The sequence below is a fragment of the Lactuca saligna genome, chromosome 4 (genome assembly GCF_052625555.1).
Source record: "Lactuca saligna cultivar CGN05327 chromosome 4, ASM5262555v1, whole genome shotgun sequence".
In the NCBI taxonomy this organism is placed as follows: Eukaryota; Viridiplantae; Streptophyta; class Magnoliopsida; order Asterales; family Asteraceae; genus Lactuca; species Lactuca saligna.
In genome coordinates this window covers 182356624-182364977 of record NC_136420.1, presented here as the reverse complement: position 1 = coordinate 182364977, position 8354 = coordinate 182356624, and positions in this window count along the sequence as shown.

Sequence of the window (8354 nt, the reverse complement as noted above, 5' to 3'; positions counted from 1 at the left end):
TTATCAAAGGGTCCATATGTTTATATTGCCAAAGTAAGGGTTATAAGTTGCGAAGATGCCAAATTTACCTAAGGATGTTAAAGTCAATAAGTTTGACTCTACTTCAGGTAAAGTCCACTATCTAACTCTGTTAAGTTTCTATTCTGAGATTCCTGATACATGATGTGACTGGGTCACATGGTAATGTTTTAAGAATCAAAGAAAAGTAAAGGAACTTAAAGAAAGAATATGCTGAATCTGATCGCGTAGATGGATTTCTATCGCGTAGTTTGAAAATCGGATTCTTGAGCTACTTCTTAGGAGTTATGAGATATTGCTTAGGAATAGATAACAACAAGTTTTCATATGGATTGTAAGGATAAGTTTTTCCGCATAGTTTTAAAATAAAAGAAAATTTTTGATTTTATTTATTTTAAATATCCTTACAATGGCATTTGGAAAAATTGCTGCTTATATGATTCCATTAATAGCAAGAGTGGAAATATGAAATTGATTCTTTCATTTGTGGTAATGTCTAAATTTACCAAACAAGGAAAGATTTTCATCATCCAAAGTCTCAATTGGACCGGGACTTGGAATCATGCAAGATGTATAGCATGATGAATGAGAACTTTCAAGTATTGGAAAAAATTAAGACTAATTACTTGTTCACATGGATGTGTGAGTCAAGTAATGGACTAAGGGATCGAGTACATAGTCATGTGCACTGATTAAGTCCACCACAAAAGATATAAGGCTATTTGTCATATTTTACTAGAGTTCAGTAAATATGATTATACTTACAAGCTTAAGTGTAACTCTGAGACATTGGAAAAGGTTCCAATCTAAGGCAGAGCGAATAAGGAGAATCAAGTTAGGCAAAAGGATAAAAGTTTCTCAAATCTGAAAAGATGGGAGAGTACTTTAGTGTCAGTTTTGTGATCATCTTAATGATTAAGAAACCATATCAAAATTAGTTCTCTAAGAAAGTCTTAGTGCATTCTTATGACTAAGAAGAAGGGATCTTGAATTGTTGAAATGGTTAAATCAAGAAGATGAGTCATACTTCGTTCCAATACAAGTCTTAGAGTCATACTCCAAGATTGTAACTTGAGTGACATGTCTCAAAGAAGGTTTAAAACACTTGTCAAATGTAAGAGTAAAAGTTTTCTACTCTTGTACATTTGAAATTGGTAAGGTGTGATGTTTTGGATAAAACAAAAACCAACTAAGGCCAATTGTGTGAAGTGTTTGTCTTGATTAGAATCCGCACTATCTCTTGGATGTTTGACAAGGGAGTCTTATAGGTCAAGAGGACAGTGGGAGTCTTAAAGGTCTTGAAATTATCAAGAACTAATCAAGAATGAAACCTGAAGTTCTTCACTAGCACACGACTTGAGGTTTATAACCTATCGTGTTGAGATATTCTGTGCCCATTCTAGTTAAAGTTGGCTTTGCATATGAGTTCTTAGAGTTCTCAATGTGTTGCACAACAACTTGGAAGCAATGGTAGGCCCTTGAGCTGCCAGGCAAGAAATTAAGATTGAGTTCAATCCATATGGTTTTGGATTTGTCATTATCCTTGTCTTGTGATTATGGTTTTGACAAATTCATATGGGTACGAACTCATACACCAATAAATCTAAGTGTCATAAGGTTTCTCTCTGATTCATGAAAATGATGGTGAGGAAACACTTCCACTAAGTAGATTTTAGCTAGATAGCAATTGGGATATTTGCATTCTCAAAGTCGTTAGTGGAGCGTGTGTGGTTTACCGGCACACTAACTTGGACTTGTGAGAAGTGGCAAAAAGGTCTAACCATTATGATTACGGCATCCCTCTTCATAATTGTTTAGACACACAAATGTGCTATCTAAGGGAAGGTGTGTGTTTTTTGATAAAGTCTTATCAAAACAATCTAGTATCAGAAATCTGAACTTTGGTCAGAAAGTCAATAAAGTATTGATTTCTAGAAGTCGAGCTTTCTGAGTACATGTCAAAGCTAGTGGGAGCATAAGTGTTATGCTAATAATCATCATGTTAGTGGGAGCATGATAATTACGATAAGTATTGCAAGCTAGCAATGTTAATTATAGAAAACAAAAGGTTTCAATTGGGAAAAAGTTGTTTTGCTATAATTAAGGGAGAGGAAATTATACTTCATCTCAAATCTATAAGCTTAGATCGTGAGGTTTTAATCATTTAGTCAAGGATATATATGAATTTCATGTTGGAATGGCTCAACATAAGGAAATTCTGTATATGGGTCCATTATTTGCGTTCTAAAATTCGATTATGATTACGGCATCCCTTTTCATAATCTGAATTATGAGAACTTGGCAAATAGAAATGGAAATGTTATAGCAAAAGACTGGTTTTGTCTTTATGTGAGACATCATGAATCGTGTCCCATATGCTTCGGATATAGGATCGATTACATGTGCTATATTCATCCTTTCTAAAATTTTCCAAATGCCTAGGGCATTAAGAAGGGAAAAGGTTTAGAACTGGATATGACTAAAAGGATTAAACAATTGTCGAGGACAATCTAAGGTTTACCAAAGACTGGTTTCTCAAGGACAATTGGAAGTATAGTGATAATTCTAGAAGGACCATATTGACATAATCTGTAAGGAGGCAACTCTTGTTCAGAAGTGATAGTCGAAATGGAATCTGGAAATGTTTCAAAGTTAGAATTTTCAATCTATGTAAGATTAAGGAAACTTAATGCAAGAAGGATGGTTCCAAGGACTTGATCTCCTTTGGAATGCTCTATAATGATTGTTGTTAAGTCTTTCTGACTTTGTGCATAATCATTACAAGAGGATCGATGCATAAGGATTTGGGAGTGTGAAAAGAGAATCATTGAAGATTATGTTCAATTGATCTAGTTCACAAAGTAAAGATCATAGACAAACATAGTATGCATACTTGGTGTATGGCATGACTAGTGTTTAGAAAACATAGTGTACATGCTTGGAGCATGGGACAACTATTGTTTTAAATTCAAGAATAATGTTGATAGCTGAAACAATATACAATAAATAGTGTGTAATCATATGGTGATAAATAAAAAGTGTTTTATTTATATTCATAAGTTCTGAGACCATATTGGATTCAATTATTATTGTGTTTCACTTTGCATGTTTTGACTTCCCGAATAAACTAGGTTATTCTTCCGGAATGACTAAGTTATTCAAACCATCCACAGTCGGTCATATGTTGGAAGTAGATATGAATTAAGACTGTCATGGGTTGGCTTGTAGAGGTCTAAGATGTTGGACAAAGGGCTACAACACTCATGAGTGCTCATAAGTTCTGAGTATTGGATTCAACCCGCGCTCATTGGAATCACTTCATGGATTTTATCACGAGTGATCATGAGACGATAATATCTTATATTCTTCAAACCTAGAGATATGAGTTGTTACTATGAGTTGATAGTACATTGATTACACGAAACGCATTGGTAACTCGATGTTATAAAACGTGTCTTTGTGTATAATTCAACAAGTAGTAGAACAAGCCATATGAGTCGAAGTTTATCCATTCCTTTTACCTTCGGGATGAAAGCGATATCTGTGGGCCCCTCGATGATTTGATGATGACAAATGGAAGTGCTCGGCCGGGCCAGGACTGATTTGATTTGTTCAATTAGTCAGTCGTCATAAATCGGAAATCGGGAAACAACTAATGGACAGAGAGAATGATTATAATCCATGTCTCAGTCCATATGATATCTAGAATGGAGGAATATATGATCCCTTATCTAATGGACAAGTCATTGACAAGATCAGAGTTCATCTACAAGGTCAGAGTTCGACAAAAGCTTTTGAGAGCTCCGATTTCCAGTTGGTTCCTGAAGTCATACGCAATAATAGTTTTAGACTTATCCAAGTGGGAGACTGTTGGATTAATGTCTAAGTCCATAACTATAATTGGTAAGACTTGACCCGACCCGGCATGGTCCATTTGGGTTGCATGGCATCATGCACTTGGATAGACTATAATGAGAGAAATAAGATACTTACGGTTATTAATATATTATAAGTTCTAGTATATTAATAATAAGAATAATTAGATTATTTAATTAGTATTGATCAAGAATTAATCTAGGATTAATTAAGTGATCAAAAGAAGACTAATTAAATATATGGGTTGATTGTGTAAATCATCCATACTTCTATAGTGGGCTAATGCTCCATGGATTATCTAGTTGGGCCAAAACCCATATGATGCTCCATGGATTCTCCATGGTGTATTTGAACCCATGGATCCAAGGAAATGGAAAGTCATGACAATTAGGGTTTACCCTAATTGTAACACTATATAAAGATATTATTCTTCCCAAAATCGGACACTAGATTATTCTAGAGAGGGCTAGCCGATTTCATGAAGTGTTCTAATTTCTCTCAAGTTATTCCAAGTGTATTTGGTGTTGTGTGAACCATTTGAGGTGTCACACTTGGGGCACTAAGCACTCAAGCTTCATGAAGACACGCACTATCAAAGAGGTATGTATTCTATCTTGATATATCCATTATTTTGTATGCTAGATTAGGATAATACCTTGGATGTTCATATTTGCATGTATAATAGAGAAAACATATATCCAAGGTATTTAGGGTTGCATGTACACTTAGGAGTGTTAGAATGCTCATAACCCAACAGTGATGTCCTGCATCATGTCTTTGTGATTTATGTTGTATATTATGTTGAGCTTACAAAGTTGGACCGGAGGGTCCATCGCGGTTGTGGGACAAGAGGGTCCCACTAAGACACATTGACTGGAGGGTCTTACATTGATATTGCCCTGAGTGGCTAATGAGCTATGTGTGTGGTATTTTGGGGAACTCACTATGCTCGATGCTTACCGTGTTATGTGTTATGTGTTTCAGGTTTTTATCAGAATCGCGGGAAGGCGCCAACTTAATTATATATACCAGAGAATGAGCTATATTTTGAGGATCCTGGATTGTTAACTAAATAATTATGGATTTGTATTTGGTAGATCAAATAAATGTGATTTTTGTAAAACGTGTTGTGAGAATTATGTGATTTTAAATGAAAATTTTGTTTTAAAATTTACGAGGTTACATATGATTATATGTATCTTATCACGTGTGATTTATATAGACAATATTATTTTCAAAATATAATAATATCTGATTAAATACATGAGAACCCCTATTGAGAACGCGAAAATGAATCTTTTGCATATAAATGATATATGATTAGATACATATAATCATATATGATTTTATGTGTTTAATCGCATATGATTTAGATGGACGATATTCCTTTTCACATTTTGTATTCAATAGTTGGTCTTGTATATTTAATCACATGTGATTATACTTAATTAATCACATGTGATTCACATGGACATTATTTGTTTTCGTGCTCTTGATTTAATAATTGTTGTTGTGTATCTAATCACTTTTGATTATATGTATAATGTAACATCCCGAAATTTCAGAAGTTCAATGAAGGGCCAAAAGTGTAAATAAAAGAAGGGACTCGACGAGTAGGTCTTCTTACTTGCTGAGTCGGAGCGGGATTAAGTCGTGGACTAAGTGGCCAACTCGCTGAGTCTGCGGCTTGGACTCGACGAGTTGGTGTTGAAGAGAGAAAACCCTAATCCTAGGGGTTGTGACCTATATAAAGCGCATTATAACCCGCCCTCAGCCTCTTTGCTACCCTTTTGAGATCCAGAAACCCTAGAATCGAGTGAGCTTCCATTAATAGATAAAATAGAGCTTTAGGGGGGAAAAGCTTGGAAGGGGACTTGAAGATCAAGAGGCTTGCTGCAAAGGAGTGGTGTAGGTCTAGGATCTACTTCAGTTGGAGCTTATGTTGGAGGTAATATTCTGTTGCATGGTTTTTTTTGTATCTAGATCTATTTTCCTTTTAGATTTGGGGCATTTTTGGTATGATTGAGAGCTATTTCGAGTTAGAGGCTTAGATCTGAGGTTGCTACCTCAGATCTAGGATTGTGATGGTCCAAAATGTCATAAAGTTCCTGTCTAAGAGTTGTTGGTGAATCCCCCTAGTCCTTAACCCAAGCCCTTGTGTGTTTTGGGCATATATCTCCTTGGTTTCACATAAAGTTTGCAACTTTATGTGAGGGATATATTGTAGAAGGGTGGATCTATGGATTGGAGCCCATGCAGGCTTGAAAAGCCTCTGAATGGATTAAGAACTAGAGGCACTTGACGAGTCACATGGGTATACTCAACGAGTTGTATGAACACGTGCAAGGACTTGGTGAGTTTGAAGAACAACTCAGTGAGTCTGTTGAAGATTGCCTTGGACTTGGCGAGTCTATTCTTGGAGTCAGTGAATCAGGTCGCAGAACCCCAACCTCTTTTGGTTAAAGCCTTGGATTAAGGGAGTCGGTTGCCGACTCAGTGATTCGGATAGGATAGGACTCAGAGATCGTTGGACTCAGTGAGTCTTGGGGAAACTCGGCGAGTTAAGTTGTGTTATGAGAGATATCTGGGTATTAGAACTCGGCGAGTCGAGGAGCTGACTCGATGAGTAGAGTCAACCAGTAAGGTTGACTTTAACTGAGAACATTGACTTTGAATAAGAGTTGACCAGTTTGACTTCCAAGGTTATTTTGGTATTTATGGAATTGGTTCTTTGGGAGTGTTATGTGGTGAAGTTTGTGTTGGTGATCGGAGCAGCTTGGTCTTATCTCTTCAGTCAGAAATGACGGGTGAGTTATCCTCACTATATCGACAGGGTCTACGACACCAAGGTGGGCCCTTTATCAGATGGAAATCCGGGTGTTGTTTGTTCTGTTATTGCTTTGCTAGATCTGCATCCTGGTATTTAGGCTGTTGTTATGTTAGTGACCTGGTTAAGGTTGGTACCCGGTATATACGGTAATGTTATGCTAGTGACTCGTTAGGTCGGAATCCTGGTTAGGATGTTGATATGCTATGTGATATGTTAGCCTGTTTGTCTGGTTAAGGATTTGTTATGTGATTAATTGTTTTATGTTCACATGGTTGTTTGACATGGTTTGCATTGAGGCAGGTCCTGCTTTGTGCAGTAGGCCAACATACCTAGGGCAGACCGGATATTCCAAAGGCCCAGCGAGCGGTCTGGATAAGCTGAAGGCCCCAAGAGGGTGGACCAGACGTGCCGATGCTCAGAGAGTGGACCAGGCCGACTGAAGGCCCGGTGGCCTGCACTATCCTTTCGGCTAAGGGCATCTGCTACCACATTGGCATGGGTAGGTTGGAACGGATGGTCATCGTCTGGTTCTTCACTTTGTGGCCTGCACTATCCTTTCGGCTAAGGGCATCTGCTACCACATTGGCATTGCCGGGGTGGTAACGGATCTCACACTCATAATCACTGAGTAATTCTACCCATCGTCGTTGCCTCATGTTTAAGTCTTTCTGATTAAAGATGTGTTGTAGGCTCTTGTGATCAGTGAAGATTGTGCACTTGGTTCCGTAGAGATAATGTCTCCAAATCTTTAATGCAAAGACTACGGCTCCTAGTTCCAAGTCATGCGTAGTATAGTTGACCTCGTGTGCTTTCAGCTGTCTTGAGGCGTAGGCAATCACCTTTCCTCTTTGCATAAGCACACAGCCTAAACCTTGATTAGACGCATCACAGTAGACAACGAAGTCCTCTATCCCTTCAGGTAGAGACAGAACAGGCGCACTGCATAAGGCTCTCTTCAATGTTTGGAATGCAGTTTCTTGTTTATCACTCCAACAAAAGAGAACACCTTTCTGTGTTAGAGTGGTTAGAGGTTTGGCAATTTTGGAAAAATTCTGAATGAATCGTCGATAGTAGCCGGCGAGACCCAAGAATTGACGAATTTCTGTAGGTGTTTTCGGTGCTGACCAATTCTCTATCGCTTTAATCTTGGAAGGATCTACATGAATACCCTCCTCGCTTACCATGTGACCGAGGAAAGTTACCTTCCGTATCCATAATTCACATTTGGAAAATTTCGCGTATAGCTTTTCGGATCTAAGGGTCTCCAACACTAGCCTCAAGTGTTGCTTGTGGTCTTCTTCTCTTCGGGAGTAGACGAGGATGTCGTCAATGAACACGATGACGAATTTTTCTAAGAAAGGACGGCACACCCGGTTCATCAGGTCCAGGAACACATCCGGTGCATTGGTTAGACCGAAGGGCATCACTACGAACTCGTAGTGTCCATACCGAGTCCTAAAAATTGTTTTGGAAACATCATTTTCCTAGACTCGTAACTGATGGTACCCTGATCGAAGGTCTATCTTTGAAAAGTAACTGGCTCCTTGGAGTTGATCGAAGAGATCGTCGATTCTTGGAAGAGGATATCGGTTCTTGACGGTTAACTTGTTCAGTTCACGATAGTCGATAC